The sequence below is a fragment of the Ovis canadensis genome, chromosome 2 (assembly GCF_042477335.2).
Source record: "Ovis canadensis isolate MfBH-ARS-UI-01 breed Bighorn chromosome 2, ARS-UI_OviCan_v2, whole genome shotgun sequence".
Classification (NCBI taxonomy): Eukaryota; Metazoa; Chordata; class Mammalia; order Artiodactyla; family Bovidae; genus Ovis; species Ovis canadensis.
The window spans coordinates 208,750,014-208,769,966 of NC_091246.1; the positions used below are offsets into that span (position 1 = coordinate 208,750,014).

General features: G+C 39.3%; 1 protein-coding gene across 4 annotated transcripts in view; it reads right to left on the bottom strand.

Moving 5' to 3' along the window:
* HYCC2 (hyccin PI4KA lipid kinase complex subunit 2) overlaps positions 1–19,953 on the bottom strand; it is a 65,906-nt gene that overhangs the window by 42,649 nt on the left and 3,304 nt on the right. For all 4 annotated transcript variants that reach the window (XM_069577974.1, XM_069577973.1, XM_069577976.1 and 1 more), the window contains exon 3: positions 5,885–5,984. The gene's annotated coding sequence lies outside the window, so the exon portion shown is untranslated. The remainder of the gene's footprint in view (positions 1–5,884; positions 5,985–19,953) is intronic.

The window sequence follows — 19,953 nt, forward strand, 5'->3', positions numbered from 1 at the left end:
ATATTATACTAGTTTCAGGTTTATGTCAGCAATTAGATATTTTTATATATTATGAAAAGATCACTGCAATAAGACCAGTTGCCAACCCTCATCACAGAAATCTGTTACGATATTATTGACTATGTTCCCTATGTGTCCATTACATACCTAAAAAGTAAAAGTAAAATTGCTCAGTCATGTCCGACTCTTTGCGGGTCCCATGGACTGTAGCCTACCAGGCTCCTCCATCCATGGGATTTTCCAGGCAAGAGTGCTGGAGTGGACTGCCATTTCCTTCTCCAGGGGATATTCCCGACCCAGGAATTGAACCCAGGTCTCCCGCACTGTGGGCAGACACTTTACCATCTGAGCCACCAGGGAAGCCCTTACAAACCTATGACCTATTTATCTTTGAACTGGAAGTTTAGACATCATTCTAACTACGTTTAAACCATCACACGCCCTTATCAGCTATACTTAAACCTGTGTTTCATTTCTTTCATTTCAAAAAGACAGGTAATAAGGTCCTAAAGTAAGCACTGTGTAAGTATCTACTATGAGCAGTACATGATCTCTGAACAGAATGATCTCTGTTCGTCTCCAAGGCAAGTCATTCAATATCAGAGTAATTCAGGTCTATGCCCCAACCAGTAACGCTGAAGAAGCTGAAGCTGAACGGTTCTATGAAGACCTACAAGACCTTCTAGAACTAACACCCAAAAAAGATGTCCTTTTCATTACAGGGGACTGGAACGCAAAAGTAGGAAGACAAGAAACACCTGGGGTAACAGGCAAATGTGGCCTTGGAATACGGAATGAAGCAGGGCAAAGGCTAATAGCGTTTTGCCAAGAGAACACACTGGTCATAGCAAACACCCTCTTCCAATAAAACAAGAGAAGACTCTACACATGGACATCACCAGATGGTCAACACCAAAATCAGACTGATTATATTCTTTGCAGTCAAAAATGGAGAAGCTCTATACAGTCAGCAAAAACAAGACCGAGAGTTGACTGTGGCTCACATCATGAACTCCTTATTGCCAAATTCAGACTTAAATTGAAGAAAGTACGGAAAACCACTAGACCATTCAGGTATGACCTAAATCAAATTCCTTATGACTATACATGGAAGTGAGAAATAGATTTAAGGGACTTGATCTGATAGAGAGCCTGATGACCGAGGTTCGGAGGTTCGTGACACTGTACAGGAGACGGGATCAAGACCATCCCTATGGAAAAGAAATGCAAAAAAGCAAGATGGCTGTCTGGGGAGGCCTTACAAATAGCTGTGAAAAGAAGAGAAGTGAAAAGCACAGGAGAAAAGGAACGATATAAGCATCTGAATGCAGAGTTCCAAAGAATAGCAAGGAGAGATAAGAAAGCCTTCTTCAGCGATCAATGCAAAGAAATAGAGGAAAACAACAGAATGCGAAAGACTAGAGATCTCTTCAAGAAAATTAGAGATACCAAGGGAATATTTCATGCAAAGATGGGCTCGATAAAGGACAGAAATGGTATGGATCTAACAGAAGCAGAAGATATTAAGAAGAGGTGGCAAGAATACACAGAGCTGTACAAAAAAGATCTTCATGACCCAGATAATCACAATGGTGTGATCACTCATCTAGAACCAGACATCCTGGAATGTGAAGTCAAGTGGGCCTTAGAAAGCATCACTACGAACAAAGTTAGTGGAGGTGATGGAATTCCAGTTGAGCTATTTCAAATCCTGAAAGATGATGCTGTGGAAGTGCTGCACTCAATATGCCAGCAAATCTGGAAAACTCAGCAGTGGCCATAGGACTGAAAAAGGTCAGTTTTCATTCCAATCCCAAAGAAAGGAAATGCTAAAGAATGCTCAAAATACCACACAATTGCACTCATCTCACACGCTAGTAAAGTAATGCTCAAAATTCTGCAAGCCAGGCTTTAGCAATATGTGAATCGTGAACTTCCAGATGTTCAAGCTGGATTTAGAAAAGGCAGAGGAACCAGAGGTCAAATTGCCAACATCCACTGCATCATGGAAAAAGCAAGGGAGTTCCAGAAAAATATCTATTTCTGCTTTATTGACTATGCCAAAGCCTTTGACTGTGTGATCACAAGAAACTGTGGAAAATTCTCAAAGACACGGGAATACCAGACCACCTGACCTGCCTCTTGAGAAATGTGTATGCAGGTCAGGAAGCAACAGAACTGGACATGGAACAACAGACTGGTTCCAAATAGGAAAAGGAGTACGTCAAGGCTGCATATTGCACCCTGCTTATTTAACTTCTATGCAGAGTACATCATGAGAAACACTGGGCTGGAAGAAGCACAAGCTGGAATCAAGATTGCCGGGAGAAATAGCAATAACCTCAGATACGCAGATGACACCACCTTTATGGCAGAATGTGAAGGGGAACTAAAAAGCCTCTTGATGAAAGTAAAAGAGGAGTGTGAAAAAGTTAGCTTAAAGCTCAACATTTAGAAAACTAAGATCATGGCATCTGGTCCCATCACTTCATGGGAAATAGATGGGGAAACAGTGGAAACAGTGGCAGACTTTATTTGTTTTGTCTCCAAAATCACTGCAGATGGTGACTGCAGCCATGAAATTAAAAGACGCTTACTCCTTGGAAGGAAAGTTATGACCAACCTAGAGAGCAGATTGAAAAGCAGAGACATTACTTTGCCAACAAAGGTCTATCTAGTCAAGGCTATGGTTTTTCCAGTGGTTGTGTATGGATGTGAAAGTCAGACTGTAAAGAAAGCTAAGTGCCAAAGAATTGATGCTTTTGAACTGTGGTGTTGGAGAAGACTCTTGAGAGTCCCTTGGACTGCAAGGAGATCCAACCAGTCCATTCAAAGGAGATGAGTCCTGGGTGTTCTTTGGAAGGACTGATGCTAAAGCTGAAACTCTAGGACTTTGGCCACTTCATGTGAAGAGGTGACTCACCGAAAAGACTCTGATGCTGGGAGGGATTGAGGGCAGGAGGAGAAGGGGACGACAGAGGATGAGATGGCTGGATGGTATCACCAACTCAATGGACATGAGTTTGAGTGAACTATGGGAGTTGGTGGACAGGGAGGCCTGGCGTGCTGCAATTCATGGCGTCGCAAAGAGTCGGACACGGCTGAGCGACTGAACTGAACTGAAGGTAAACACTGCATAAGTATCTACTACGAGCAGTACATAATTAATCTTCAGGATACTATGTACTATAAAATAGCTGTTATCCCCATCTAACAGAGAGGAAAATTAAAGTGTAAAGTTTGAGTGATCCACACATGGCAACACAAATTAAATGGCAGAGCTGGAATTTGAATTTAATACCTACTAAAATGTATGGTTGAAAAATGTAACTGTAATTGTCCCTGTTTTACAGCTCATACTTCTTCCCCAAGAGCTTTCTATGTTCTGACGATACTCACTTCTCAGTGTCTCTATCGCTTCATGCATACCTTCACACCAGGGATTCTGTTCCAGCCTGTAGTGCTGTCCTACAATAACTATTCCTTCACTTTCACTTTTCACTTTCATGCATTGGAGAAGGAAATGGCAACCCACTCCAGTGTTCTTGCCTGGAGAATCCCAGGGACGGGGGAGCCTGGTGGGCTGCCGTCTCTGGGGTCGCAGAGAGTCGGACACGACTTAAGCAACTTAGCAACAGCAGCAGCAGCAGACATATAACAGGTATTTAATGTCTATTTGCTGAATCAATGAACCACAAAGCTTATACAATCTTGGACAAATAACTTAAACCCTTTGGCCCCAGGTTGCTACAATGATAAGTTACTTTCTAAATCTAAAATCCTATAAATATATTTTAGTACCTTCTTTTGTAACCAGTAGGTTACAAAGGAAAAATTTAAATATATGTCTTCTAACTTGAATCTGCATCTTTTAGCATTTAGAGGTGGCTATGAACATAGTTATTAACATACTGCAAGTCCTCTTTTTATTTAAACAGACAATACAGAATTCTGAAAATCATTTCTTCTGCAGCATATTACACTCATCCCATCACCTGGTATATAAAAGCTATATTTAAAAGCAAAAATCAAGCTGATATTCTAGCATGCAGATCAATTCAGGCCCATACTGCCTCACTTCCAGAGTATGAAACAAATTAAAAAGTGTATCACAGAAAATGATTATCTTTTTGGTGACCACAGCAATGGCAACCTTTATTGGCAAGATCTGAATAAAACAAACAAACAAAAAAATAAAGTGCTGAAATATGATCTTAAAGAGGTCAATAACTACTTGTCAGAAAGCAAACTCACAATACTTGTACAAGTACAGTAAGTTCTTCACTACCTACACAGATATATAATGTGTCTTAGCTGATCATCAGTATATGTATTCTTTAGAAACTGACAATTTAGAGAGAACTAGGCTTCCCTGGTAGCTCAGATGATAAACAATCCACCTACAATGCAGGAGACCCGGGTTCATATCCCTGGGTCAGGAAGATCAGGAGAAGGGAATGACTACCCACTTCAGTATTCTTGCCTGGAGAATTCCATGGACAGAGCCCCTTGGTGGACTACAGTCCACAAGGTCACAAATAGTCGGGCACAACTGAGCGACTAACAGGATATAACAGGCAGGATGGCCAATTGGTTATAAAGAGTACAGCCTTTTGCTCTAGACTGCCTGAGTTTGAATTCCAGCTCCATGACCTGCAAGTTATATTAACTTGAGAAAGTTACTTAACTAATCTGTGGTCTCAAATCCCTCATTTATAAAATGGGGATTATCTATGTCAAAGAATTTTTTTTAAAGATTAAATAAGTTAACAGACAGCAGTGAGCTGAATGATGATAACTGCTCTCAAGGATTTCTAAAGGCTCTCAAGGATTTCTAATGGACCAAAACCATTGGATAAATAAAGCTATACAATTATCAGGGTGACATATGACAGTAAAAAATGGTTTTGTTATTGCAAATTTTCAAACAAAGTCAACAACTACCTACATATTTCAAGGTATAAGTATGAAACAAAGCACTTAACACATGCTATTATTGTAAATACCAAACTTAACTGCCAAAGTTAACCAAAGTTAACTTAACTTACTAATACCAAACAGAGCTGCACTGTCCAGTTTTAATTAATTAAAATAAAATTTAAAAATCAATTCCTGGGAATTTCCTGGCTGTCCAGTGGTTAGGACTCAGAGCTTTCACAGAAGAGGGTCTCAGTTTGATCCCTGGTCACAGAACTAAGATCCTACAAGCCACATGGCATGGCCAAAAGAATCAGAAAAAAAAAAAAAAAAAACTGTACTATTGAAAAAAAACCCACCAATTCCTTACTTGCACTAGCCACATTTCAAGCACTTAGTAGCAGCATGTAGCTAGTGTCTCCCATATTAGAAGCACAGATGTAGAATACAGACATTATTAAAGAAATTTCATAAACAGCATTGATCTAGATGTAGTTAGACAATACAATTATGCTGAGTAAATTCAATAATTTAAGAGCTGCAAAGTTTAGGAAACAAAAAATTTTAAAGACAACAATTAAAAAGGAAACACTTTCAAAAGTAAAATTAAAAGGCAATAATTAAGATGCGATTATTTCAAGTCTCCTAGGTAAAAACTCCTTACAAATAGCTGTGAAAAGAAGGCAAGCGAAAAGCAAAAGAGAAAAGGAAAGATATACCCATTTGAATGCAGAGTTCCAAAGAAGAGCAAGGAGAGATAAGAAAGCCTTCCTCCGTGGTCAAGCCAAAGAAATAGAGGAAAACAATAGAATGGGAAAGACTGGAGATCTCTTCAAGATAATTGGAGATACCAAGGGAACATTTTGTAAACAGAAGCTACCCACCAAAAATTACCAAAAATTCCAACATGTCTAACTATGGGAACTTCATTCTTTAACCTTTAAAAAGTTAAATTCTATGATTTTACCTCTGTTGTAAGATCAGTGTTCTAATGGAGGAGGTGGCACAGGAATGCAGCAGAGTTCAAGTGTGGAATTCATTTGTTGAGACTTAAATATTTTCCAACTCTACAAAAAATGAAAATGAAAAACTGTGAAATACGGAGAGAGAATATTATCAAGAATGTAAAATAAAGGAGAAAGAATAATTTGGAAAATACATTTATAATACAGTGTACCTAATTTAAAAAATAATAAATAATTTTTAAGTTTTCTATAATAACCAGGAGATACTCAAATACCATTATCAAACTTATTTTAAAAACATCAGATTTGGAGAAAAGTCTGAGTTTTACTTTGAAATTTACCATTAAATATCTGTAAAGACTTAGAGTAAGCTATTTAAAATTTCTGGAGCTTAACCTGAATAATCTACAAAAATAAATTACTTCCTAGTCAAAAAGCCTATAAATCCAATTTTTGAAACATTACAGTGATCTTACACACACACGTAACAATCAATAAAAATTTAATGTGCAGCATAAAACAGAGCTTAAATAATAAATACAAATAGCTACATTATAATTTTGCATGAATTTCACAGACTGAAAAGTTTATCATTTTGAGAAAGAATACAGAAAATGCTATTACTTGAAGTTCTGGCACAAAAACATTAAAAATTATTTTCAAACTGCTTAAAGTATACTTTTCTCCTCATAAAGTCATAACTGCTATTATGCAGTTGCTGACCACATTATACTCTACTTCTTTGATTCAAAATTCATCACAACTTCAGAATCTAAAACATCAAAAGTAAATTAACATTTTTAAATAGTTCATCACAAAATACTTTTTTAATACAAGGAATACTGCAACAAAATTCTCTTGGAGTTAAATGACATTACCACTTTAAATGAAGTTTTTCAAACTGAAGATGCATCGGGAAACCTCCTACTCCAAGAATGGCAGCTGACTTTTCATCTCTTACACACTGGGCTATTGCATGAAATTTTTTATTTCATGAGAAGTTTTGCCATGGGGAAAAAACTTGAAAAGGACTAACAGAATGTCTCTGGAAAGATATACAAGAAATTGGTAACACTTTGGGAAGAGACATTTGATGTCAAGGAGACTCTGTCTTTTTGAACTTTGGGAATTTGGAACCATCGAGACATTTGCCAGATTTTGAAGCAGTGCAGGCAGGCAGACTTGAGAGCTATGCTGGGAAGCTCTGTAGAGACTGGTCTCTGACAGACTTTCTAGGTTAAGGATATAGATACTAGGCTCTCTATTGAGGAAAACAAAACCAAACAAGAAAACACAACAGGGCAAATGACAGGAAAAATGAGTAATTCAGAGTATGTTCTTTAACTACAATAATTAATAAATAACAATAATTGCTCAGTCATGTCTGACTCTTTGCCACTCCACAGACTGTAGGCTGCCAGGCTCCTCTGTCCCAGAATTCTTCACGCTAGAATACTGGAGTGGGTAGCCGTTCCCCTCTCCAAGGGATCTTCCCAACCCAGGGACTGAACCCAGGTCTCCCTCATTGCAGGCGAATTCTTTTATCAACTGAGCCACCAGGGAAGCACATAATTAACAATAACTAATAATAATTAAATGGCACCCCACTCCAATATTCTTGCCTGGAGAATCCCATGGACGGAGGAGCCTGGTGGGCTACAGTCCACGGGGTTGCAAAGAGTTGGACATGACTGAGAGACTTAACATTCAACTTTCAATAATAATTAAAATAACATTAATAAATAAAAGGGCTTCCCTAGTGGCTCAGCTGGTAAAGAATCTGCCTGCAATGCGGGAGACCTGGGTTTGATCCCTGGGTTAGGAAGATCCACTGGAGATACCAAGGGAACATTTCATGTAAAGATGGGTTCGATAAAGGACAGCAATGGTATGGACCTAACAGAAGCAGAAGATATTAAGAAGAGGTGGCAAGGATACACAGAAGAACTGTACAAAAAAGATCTTCACGACCCACGAACCACAATGGTGTGATCACTTACCTAGAACCAGACATCCTGGAATATGAAGTCAAGTGGACCTTAGGAAGCATCACTACGAACAAATCTAGAAGGTAATGGAATTCCAGTCGAGCCATTTCAAATCCTAAAAGATGATGCAGTGAAAGTGCTGCATTCAATATGCCAGCAAATCTGGAAAACTCAGCAGTGGCCACAGAACTGGAAAAGGTCAGTTTTCATTCCAATCCCAAAGAAAGGAAACGCTAAAGAATGTTCAAACTACCACACAATTGCACTTATCTCACACACTAGCAAAGTAATGCTCAAAATTCTCCAAAGCAGGCTTCAACAGTATGTGAACCGTGAACTTCCAGATGTTCAAGCTGGATTTACAAAAGGCAGAGGAACCAGAGATCAAATTGCCAACATCCTTTGGGTCATAGAAAAAGCAAGAGAGTTCCAGAAAAACATCTATTTCTGCTTTATTGACTATGCCAAAGCCTTTGACTGTGTGGATCTCAATAAACTGGAAAATTCTGAAAGAGATGGGAATGCCAGACTACTTGACTTGCCTCTTGAGAAATATGTATGCAGGTCAAGAAACAACAGTTAGAACTGGACATGGAATAACAGACTGGTTCCAAATTGGGAAAGGTGTACGTCAAGGCTGTATATTGTCACTTCCTTATTTAACTTACATGCAGAGTACATCATGCGAAAAGCCAGGCTGGATGAAGCACAAGCTAGAATCAAGACTGCTGCGAGAAATACCGTAGCTCAGCTGGTAAAGAATCTGCCTGCAATGCAGGAGACCTGGGGTTCAATACCTGGGTCGGAAAGATCCCCTGGAGAAGGAAATGGCAACCCACTCCAATATTCTTGCCTGGAGAATTCCATGGACAGAGGAGCCTGGCAGGCCACAGTCCATGGGGTCGTAAGAGTTGAGCACAACTTAGCAACTAAATGATGCAGATGACACCACCTTATGGCAGAAATTGAACAACAACTAAAGGGCCTCTTGATGAAAGCCAAAGAGGAGAGCAACAAAGTTGGCTTAAAACTCAACATTCAGAAAACAAAGATCATGGCATCCAGTCCCATTACTTCATAGAAAATAGATGGGGAAACAATGGAAATGGTGAGAGACTTTATTTTTGGGGGCTCCAAAATCACTGCAGATGGTGTCTGTAGCCATGAAATTAAAAGATACTTGCTCCTTGGAAGAAAAGCTACGACCAACCTAGACAGCATATTAAAAAGTAGAGATATTACTTTGCAAACAAAGGTCCATCTAGTCAAAACTATGGTTTTTCCAGTAGTCATGTATGGATGTGAGAGCTGGACCATAAGAAAGCTGAGCACTGAAGAATTAATGCTTTTGAACTGTGGTGTTGGAGAAGACTCTTGAGAGTCCCCTGGAATGCAAGGAGATCCAACCAGTCCATCCTAAAGGAAATCAGTCCTAAATATTCATTGGAAGGACTGATGCTGACGCTGAAACTCCAATACTTTGGCCACCTGATGTACCTTATTTGAAAAGACCCTGATGCTGGGGAAGATTGAAGGTGGGAGGAAAAGGGGACAACAGAGGATGAGACGGTTGGATGGCATCACCAGCTCAATGGACATGAGTTTTGAGTAAGCTTTGGGAGTTGGCGATGGACAGGGAAGCCTGGTGTGCTGCAGTCCATGGGGGTTGCAGAGTCGGACATGACTGAGTGACTGACCTAAATTGAATAAATAAAAACCAAAAGAAACCTCAGCTACTTGGAAATTTTAAATTATACTTCTAAACATCTATGAGTCAAAGAAGATATTAAAGCCAAAATCAGGGACTTCTCTGTCGGTCCAGTGGTTAAGACTCCACGCTCTAAATGCAGGGGACATTGGGTTTGATCCCTGGTTGGGAAAGTAAGATCCCATACACCATACAGCATGGCCAAAACACTTAAAAAAAAAAAAGAAACTAAACAAATAAATAAAAATGCAACTTCCAATAGCATTAAAAAAAAGAGGGAGAAAAGTCTAACAGAAGATATGCAAGACCAGTATACTGAAAACAAGAAGACATTTCTGAGAGATAAACTGAAGGCTGTATCATGTTCACAGTTTGGCAGCTCACAGTAAAAACGTCAGTTCTCCCCTAACTGATTTCTAGTTTCAAAGCAATCTTAATCCAAATCCCACTGCTTTCCTTTAAAATCCCACTGCTTTCCTTTAAAAGACAGACTGACAAGTTGATTCTGAAATCCCTATGGAAATACAAGGAGCCAAGAATAACCAAGGCAACCTTTAAAAACAAAAATTGGGGACTCTATTCCAAAATATTAAAACCTATTATAAAGCCACAGTAATTAACTGTACAAGTATAGTAACCAAAACTTACCAATGAAAAAGTAAAGCCTAGAAAATCACATACAAGTAGGATTGTCTGATTTATGACAAAGGCAAATTGCAGTGCATTTGGGAAAAGTCTTTTAAATGTTGCAGGGTCAACTGGGTATCCCTATAGAAAATATTGTATCATGATCTCTAACCTTACACAATTCACAAAATTCCAAATAGAATGTAGATCTAAAAATGAAAGTAAACAAACCAAAAAAACCCATAGCAAAATATCTTTGTGTCTTTGAAGCGGGCAATTTTTTTTTTTTAAACAATGTTGTGATAGTTGAAGGTGAACAGCAAAGGGACCCAACTATACATACACATGTATCCATTCTCCCCCAAATTTCAATTCCATCCACACAGCAGGCAAATATTTTTTAAGCCAACAAAAAGGCACTAACCATCACCACACCAATAAATTGGCCTGCATCACACCTGTCATTAAAAGACAGACTAAGAGAGTGAAACTGCAAGACAAAGACTAGAACAGGGTATCAGTAACACTGTAAGGAGAGATCTGTGATTGCTTGGGGTTGGGGTCAGGGCAGGAAAACTAGATTTGTAACTTCTCCAGACTGGGAATATGTCTTAGATATACCTGTATTTCCCGTTCCCGACAGGGCTTAGCACACAGTCAGCACTTAGTTCATGACTACTGAATGAAGTGCTTAACAGCAACAAGTCGTCAGTCAGCAGCAGACTAAGGAGAATGAAAGTGAAAAGTGAAAGTGTTAAGTCGCTCAATCATGTCCAACTCTTTGTGATCCCATGGACTGTAGCCCGCCAGACTCCTTTGTCCATGGGATTCTCCAGTAAGAAAACTGGAATGGGCTGCCATTCCCTTCTCCAGGGGATCTTCCCGACTCAGGGTTCGAACCCAGGTCTCCTGCATTGCAAACAGATACTTTACCATCAGAGCCACCTGGGAAGCCCTTCAGGAGAGGAGACAGGAAGGCAAGTATGGCAAAGATTATTAGCTCCCATCTGATATAGATCCACGCTCCATCCGCAATGATCTAGTCTATACTGTCAGCCAAAGCCATTTCTGAATCTTATTTACAGCTGAGTATGGCCAAATGACTAAGTTTTGGTCATCAAGATCAGAGTTATAGAAAGGTTTCTCTCTTTCCTTTTCCCCCCCTTGGCCATGCCACATGATTTGCAGGATCTTAGTTCTCCAATCAGGGATTTAACCCGGGTCCATGGCAGTGAAAGCACTGAGTCCTAACTACTGGCTTACCAGGGAAATCCCTAGAAAGGTTTCTTAAAAGATGAAAGGTATGCCCCCTTTATCTTCTGCTTTTCTTCCTCCTTTCTTCTGCCTAGATCATGGATATGACAGCTGGATATACAGCAACCATTCTGTGATCTTGAAAATAGAAGCCACATGCTAAGGATGGCAAAGGAAAAAGAGAATGAGACTGGTCCTTGACAAGCCTATGGTGCTGCTCTATCAGTCTTGATTGTTATTTTTGAATTTGTTTTTACAAGACAAAGAAATTAACTACTATCTTATTTAAGCAATGGTTATTTCTTACCTCTCGTTCTAGCAGCCCAAACAATTCCTACCTGGTAAGGTAAGAAAGAGATTCCAGCAACAAATCTATGGTCTAAGATACCGATAAGCCATCTTAGTTATGCTTCAATGCCAATAAAGTGTTCATCTTTACTGAAATGGGGGGGTGGGGAGTTGTGGGGGGGAGTATAGAAGAAAGACTGACTAAAGAATCTACTCTGTGAAAGCACACCACCATTATAGCTCAGATGGAGAGCTGTTTATAATAGTTCAGTACACTGAAAAGATTGCATAATACAGTACTATAATTTCTTGCCAACATTTAGGAGTTATGTTCTAGAAAAGTAATGTGACTTATTGTGACTGGCCAAAAGTAAATTATATGAAAATAAGAGGTTAGGAAAAATAAACATTTTAATAGAAAATGTTAAATCAGCTATTTAAAACCTGTTCAAATAGAAATCAGTGAATTTTCTACATATTCACCCCTTCAAATTTCCAAGAAATACTACTGTAGCACAAGTTTGATAAGGCTGATTCTCTCATATTATGATCAATATTCTACTTCATAAAGATTTTGAACCTGTTCTTCTTGGCTTGCCATTTTATGTCTTTGCTAATTGTGTTTTTATTTTTGTTAAATCTACAAAAATTTTCACATTTTTATAGTGACTGTATAATTTTTGGGGTTGTTTTTCATCCATACATTAAGAAAATAGAAAATAATCTGATTTCTCTGTGGACTATTGTACACTGAATTTTTGTGTCACAAATCACTTCAGTATACTTGCCTTGAGAACCCCATGAACAGTATGAAAAGGCAAAATGATAGGATACTGAAAGAGGAACTCAGGTCAGTAGGTGCCCAATATGCTACTGGAGATCAGTGGAGAAATAACTCCAGAAAGAACGAAGGGATGGAGCCAAAGCAAAAACAACACCCAGTTGTGGATGTGTCTGGTGATAGAAGCAAGGTCCAATGCTGTAAAGAGCAATATTGCATAGGAACCTGGAATGTTAGGTCCATGAGTCAAGGCAAATTGGAAGTGGTCAAACAGGAGATGTCAAGAGTGAACGTCGACATTCTAGGAATCAGCAAACTAAAATGGACTGGAATGAGTGAATTTAACTCAGACGACCATTATATCTATTACCGCGGGCAGAAATCCCTTGGAAGAAATGGAGTAGCCATCATGATCAACAAAAGAGTCTGCAATGCAGTACTTGGATGCAATCTCAAAAACGACAGAATGATCTCTGTTTGTTTCCAAGGCAAACCATTCAATATCACAGGAATATAAGTCTATGCCCCTACCAGTAACGCTGAAGAAGCTGAAGCTGAACGGTTCTATGAAGACCTACAAGACCTTCTAGAACTAACACCCAAAAAAGATGTCCTTTTCATTATAGGGAACTGGAATGCAAACGTAGGAAGACAAGAAACACCTGGGGTAACAGGCAAATGTGGCCTTGGAATACGGAATGAAGCAGGGCAAAGGCTAATAGTGTTTTGCCAAGAGAATACACTGGTCATAGCAAACACCCTCTTCCAACGACAGTAGAGAAGACTCTACACATGGACATCACCAGATGGTCAACACCAAAATCAGACTGATTATATTCTTTGCAGTCAAAAATGGAGAAGCTCTATACAGTCAGCAAAAACAAGACCGAGAGTTGACTGTGGCTCACATCATGAACTCCTTATCGCCAAATTCAGACTTAAATTGAAGAAAGTGCGGAAAACCACTAGACCATTCAGGTATGACCTAAATCAAATTCCTTATGATTATACAGTGGAAGTGAGAAATAGATTTAAGGGATTCGATCTGATAGATAAAGTGCCTGATGACCTATGGACAGAGGTTCATGACACTGTACAGGAGACAGGGATCAAGACCATTCCCATGGAAAAGAACTGCAAAAAAGCAAACTGGCTGTCTGGGGAGGCCTTACAAATAGCTGTGAAAAGAAGAGAAGTGAAAAGCACAGGAGAAAAGGAAAGATATAAGCATCTGAATACAGAGTTCCAAAGAATAGCAAGAAGAGATAAGAAAGCCTTCTTCAGCGATCAATGCAAAGAAATACAGGAAAACAACAGAATGGGAAAGACTAGAGATCTCCTCAAGGAAATTAGAGATACCAAGGGAATACTTCATGCAAAGATGGGCTCGATAAAGGACAGAAATGATATGGATCTAACAGAAGCCGAAGATATTAAGAAGAAGTGGCAAGAATACACAGAAGAACTGTACAAAAAGATCTTCATAACCCAGATAACCACGATGGTGTGATCACTCACCTAGAGCCAGATATCCTGGAATGTGAAGTCAAGTGGGCCTTAGGAAACATCACTATGAACAAAGTTAGTGGAGGTGATGGAATTCCAGTTGAGCTATTTCAAATCCTGAAAGATGATGCTGTGAAAGTGCTACACTTAAAGATACCAGCAAATTTGGAAAACTCAGCAGTGACCCCAGGACTGGAAAAGGTCAGTTTTCATTCCAATCCCAAAGAAAGGAAATGCTAAAGAATGCTCAAATTACCGCACAATTGCACTCATCTCACACACTAGTAAAGTAATGCTCAAAATTCTGCAAGCCAGGCTTCAGCAATACGTGAACCGTGAACTTCCTGATGTTCAAGCTGGTTTTAGAAAAGGCAGAGGAACCAGAGATCAAATTGCCAACATCTGCTAGATCATGGAAAAAGCAAGAGAGTTCCAGAGAAACATCTATTTCTGCTTTATTGACTATGCCAAAGCCTTTGACTGTGTGGATCACAAGAAACTGTGGAAAATTCTCAAAGAGATGGGAATACCAGACCACCTGACCTGCCTCTTGAGAAATGTGTATGCAGGTCAGGAAGCAACAGTTAGAAATGACATGGAACAACAGACTGGTTCCAAATAGGAAAAGGAGTACGTCAAGGCTGCATATTGTCACCCTGCTTATTTAACTTCTATGCAGAGTACATCATAAGAAACGCTGGGCTGGAAGAAGCACAAGCTGGAATCAAGATTGCCGGGAGAAATAGCAATAACCTCAGATATGCAGATGACACCACCCTTATGGCAGAAAGTGAAAGAGGAGAGTGTAAAAGTCGGCTTAAAGGTCAACATTCAGAAAGCTAAAATCATGGCATCTGGTCCCATCACTTCATGGGAAATAGATGAGGAAACAGTGGAAACAGCGTCAGACTTTATTTTGGGGGGCTCCAAAATGACTGCAGATGGTGATTGCAGCCATGAAATTAAAAGACGCTTACTCCTTGGAAAGAAAGTTATGACCAACCTAGACAGCATATTGAAAAGCAGAGTCATTACTTTGCCAACAAAGGTCCGTCTAGTCAAGGCTATGGTTTTTCCAGTGGTCAAGCATGGATGTGAGAGTTGGACTGTGAAGAAAGCTGAGTGCTGAAGAATTGATGCTTTTGAACTGTGATGTTGGAGAAGACTCTTGAGAGTCCCCTGGACTGCAAGGAGATCCACCCAGTCCATTCTAAAGGAGATCAGTCCTGGGTGTTCTTTGGAAGGAATGATGCTAAAGCAGAAACTCCAGTACTTTGGCCACCTCATGCAAAGAACTGACTCATTGGAAAAGACTCTGATGCTGGGATGGATTGGGGGTGGGAAGAAAAGGGGACAAGAGAGGATGAGATGGCTGGATGGCATCACCAACTCAATGGACATGAGTTTGAGTGAACTATGGGAGTCGGTGATGGACAGGGAGGCCTAGAGTGCTGCGATTCACGGCGTTGCACTGGGAGGGATTGGGAGCGGGAAGAAAAGGGGATGACAGAGGATGAGATGGCTGGATGGCATCACCAACTCAATGGACATGAGTTTGAGTCAACTCTGGGAGTTGGCGATGGACAGGGAGGCCTGGAGTGCTGCGATTCATGGGGTTGCAGAGTTGGACATGACTGAGCGACTGAACTTAAAATTCATATACTGAAATACTAACTGCCAATGTGATTAGGAGGTGGGGCCTTTGGTGGGGTGGGTGGTGATTAGTTCATGGAATAGCATCTCATGAATGGGATTAGTGCCCTTATAAGAAAGATCCCCAGTGAGCTCTCTCACATGTTAAAACACAATGAGAAGGCAGCCATCTCTGATATAGGTAATGGGTCACCAGCTGACATAAAATTTTCTGGCATCTTGATCTTGGACGTCCCAAGTTCAAGAACTGTAAGAAATAAATGTTTGGTGTTTAAACCACCCAGTCTATGGTACTTTATTATAGCAGCCTAAACTGATGGAGAGAAAGGTCCTTTTCTATTTCTCCACTCCCTTGAATTTGGACTAGCTTATTGAACTGCTCTGACCAACAGAATATGGTGGAAGGGCTGTTAAATAAGTTCCAAAGCCTAATCCTTAAAGAGGCCTTGCAGCCTTACAGATTCTTTACCTTTTTAGAAGGCTACCTTAAGAATGCCCTGTAAGGATGCCAAACCAGCCTACCAGAGGATGAGAAGCCACACTGAGAAGAAATGAAGCCCTTTAATGAACAGCCAGCACCGTGTGCAAACATGCGAGTGCCAACAGTTCCAGGTTGGCTGAACAATTCCTTGTTGGTTTCACTTGGCTCTCTCATGCAGCTGAATCCACCTGGAGGGTTGACTGAGTTAGAAGGTCCAAGATGTTCACACTCATATGTTTGCACACGGAGCTGGCTGTTCATTAAAGGGTTTCAGTTCTTCTCAGTGTGGCTTCTCATCCTCTGGTAGGCTAGTTTTTCTACAGAATCATGCAACATAAAAAAAATCTTTTAGTCCTGAGTCATTAAATCTTGCGGTACTGGTTTAGGCAGCAGCAACAAACTTTAAGATAATACTTAAAACAATAGCTTCTTGAAGGTGAGAACAACTGCTTGAGATTTTTCTGTTTTTATCTTTAGTTCGCCTATTATAGCATCTTGTAAGCCAGGCTGACTCCAACACTTCATTCTACTACAATTTTTTAAAAAAACTGTGAAAACACAATGGAGAGCCATTAAAGGATTTTGTATGTAGTGAGTAATACCTAATAGGCACTTTGGAAGAGAACTTTGGTTACAATGTAGCATGGACTAGAGGGAGAAAAGACCTACAAAGGCGGGTGACCAATAAGAATACTGTTGGAATGGTCCTAGTGAGAGGTCTAGTAGGAAATTAGGTGCCTAGATCATACTTACTGCTACTGCTATTCCTACTATTACATGCATTATGTATTTATTTTTTATAGAATGTCACCTTGGTGACTTTCTTTAAAAAAATTTATCTTTATTGAAGTATAGTTGATTTACAATGTTAGTTTCAGGTATACAGCAAAGTGATTCAGTTACATATATGCAGATGTGTATATACAGAAATATATTCTTTTTCAGACTCTTTTCCGTTATACATTATTACAAGATACTGAACATAGTTCCCTGTGCTAAATAGTAAGTCTCTGTTATCTATTTTATATATACTAGTGGTATAACACATTTATGATGAACCAAGTACTGTAATTAGAAATTTGTACGTATTTGCTCATTTAATCCTTAATACAACCCTTTTAAAGAACTTTTTATTTTGAAAACAATTACAGACTCACATTCCCAAACTATGTGCCAGAAGGTCCCATGTATCCTCTCCCCAATGGTAACAACTTGCATAACTACAGTAAAATATCAATACCAGGAAACCAACATTGGTACAGTCCGCAGATACTATCACTCAGGTTACTCAGATATCACCAGTTTTACAAGCATTCATTTGCCTGTGCATGTGCACGTGTAGTTCTATACAACTTTATAAAAGATGTAGACATGTGTAACTACCACCACAATCAAGACACAGAACTATTCTGTCACCAAGAAGATCCTTTATAATCACTCACTCCCGTCTCCCTGATCTCTAACTCCTGACAAACACCACTCTGCTCTTCATCTCTGTAATTTTGGTCTCCCAAGAACACTATATACAGGGAATCATACAGAATGTAACCTTTTGAGAGTGGCTTTTTTTCACTTCAGACTCATCCTAGTTGTTGCATGTATCAATAGCTCATTCTTTTTACTGCTGTATATTATGAATGTGCCACCATTTGTTTAACCATTTACCTGTTGAAAAACATTTGGGTTGTTTCCAATTTTTGGAGATTAGGAATAAAATTGCTATGAACATTCAGGTACAGGTTTTTATATGAGTTTAAGTTTCGATTTCCCTGGAATAAATGTTCAGTAGTGCAGTTTCTGGGCTGTACAACTCTGCTTTTTCAAAGAAATTGAAGCTATAAACGGTGAAGCTGGGATTCTAATCTAGATAGTCTGCCTCTAGGTCCTAACTCTTCACACTGTTTCCAGTGGTTGTAGAAACAGAGAGAAACAAATGGAATCAAAGAAACAGTAAGGAGGTAGAGTCAACAGAACCTAGCATTGCTCAGATGAGGGGTATATGAATAAAGTGTCAAGACTAACACTAGGTTCCAGTTTCAGCACATTAGATAGATGGTAAAATATAAACTGAACTTTAGATATGCTGTATTTAGGGGATACGCAGGGTTCTCCAGGTGCCACAGCAGTAAAGAATCCACCTGCCAACGTAGGAGAAGCAGGAGATGCGGGTTTGATCCCTGGGTCGGGAAGATTTCCTGGAGGAGGAAATGGCAACCCACTCCAGCGTTCTTGCCTGGAGAATCCCATGGACAGAGGAGCCTGGCAGGCTACAGTCCATGGGGTCGCAAACAGCGGACATGATTGAGCACACATGCACAGGGAATCTGCAGATCATTCCCATCTTGCAGGCAACTAGATTAGATGCTGAGTAACATCAGAGAGAGGGTACAAAATGACAAGAGATTTGACAACAGAAGCCTGAAGAATAGAAATAATTGTCCCCTTTAGTTTTTCTCCCCACAATCAATAAAACAGTAGGTACTGTGACAGACTGAAAATTCATATTAACTTTAGATCTTACAGCACTTCATGTCCACTTTATCAGTTTTACAATACTATTATAAAGTATGAGGTATAGAGTAAGAGACTTTCCCCTCCCCCACTCTCTTTCTCATTTAAAAAGAAATATAAAAGGAATACAAGCTGATTAAAAAGTCTTAATATGTCAGTATACATTTGTCCAAACCCATACAGTGTACAATACCCAAACTGAACCCTAGTGCAAACCATGGACTTCGGGTGATGTCAACGTGGGCTCATCAACTGTGACAAATGCACCACTCTGTGGGGTGTACTGGAAGCCATGCATGTGTGAGAGGGTGTATAGGAACTCTCTGTATTTTCTACTTAATTTTGCTATGAACCTAAAACTACTCTAAAAAGTCAATTAAAAAATAAAATTAAGCCTCAGTACAAAAGAATATGTAAAAAGCATAAATTTCACTCCTCTCTCAGTATCCAACTCCCTCCACCCATTTTTCAAAAAAAAAGATATGTAGAAAGGAATTTAAAGAGGTAAACTGACAAATCTTAGAGCTAAATAAGAATCAAGCAATACCAAGGGTCAATGGATAATGTCAATTATACCTCAATAAAAAAAGCCAAGGATTTATAATGATAAAAGTGATAGATAAGTTTGATTCTAACCTTTTTGGAAGTTCAGTATTTTGCAATAGAATAAAATAACTATTATGGAATCTATGCTTTGCCATTTAACAATTTAAGTGCCACGTACCATTATTTTATGACTACATTTTTTGCAGTTGTATCTCAAACTGAGAAAGAATTATAATTTTATAAACAATGTCATACCTCTTAATATATTACATAATTGAGTTTTTTATTCCTTTCTCTAAAAATAAAGTCTACACATTTATTTTTTCTCATACCTGTCTCCATGGAAGACAAATACCTAAATAGAACATCTAGGATTTAAAAGGATGAATCATGAATTTCTAAACATACCCTGTGTCAAAGTTAACACATTCACAATTTCAAGTTTTTATATTATTATTATTTTTTTTTACCAAAAGATGAGTTTATATCTTCATCATACCATAGCAATATTGCAAGAAAAACCCTTTCATCAAGAAAACTTCCAGGCTTCCCTGGTAGCTCAGTGGTAAAGTATCCACCTGCCGATTTAGGAGACAAGGGTTCCATCCCTGATCTGGGAGGATCCCACATGCCTCAGAGCAACTAAGCCCATGCGCCACAACTACTGAGCCTGTGCTCTACAACTACTGAAGCCCTAGAGCCCACACTCCAAAACAAGAGAAGCCACC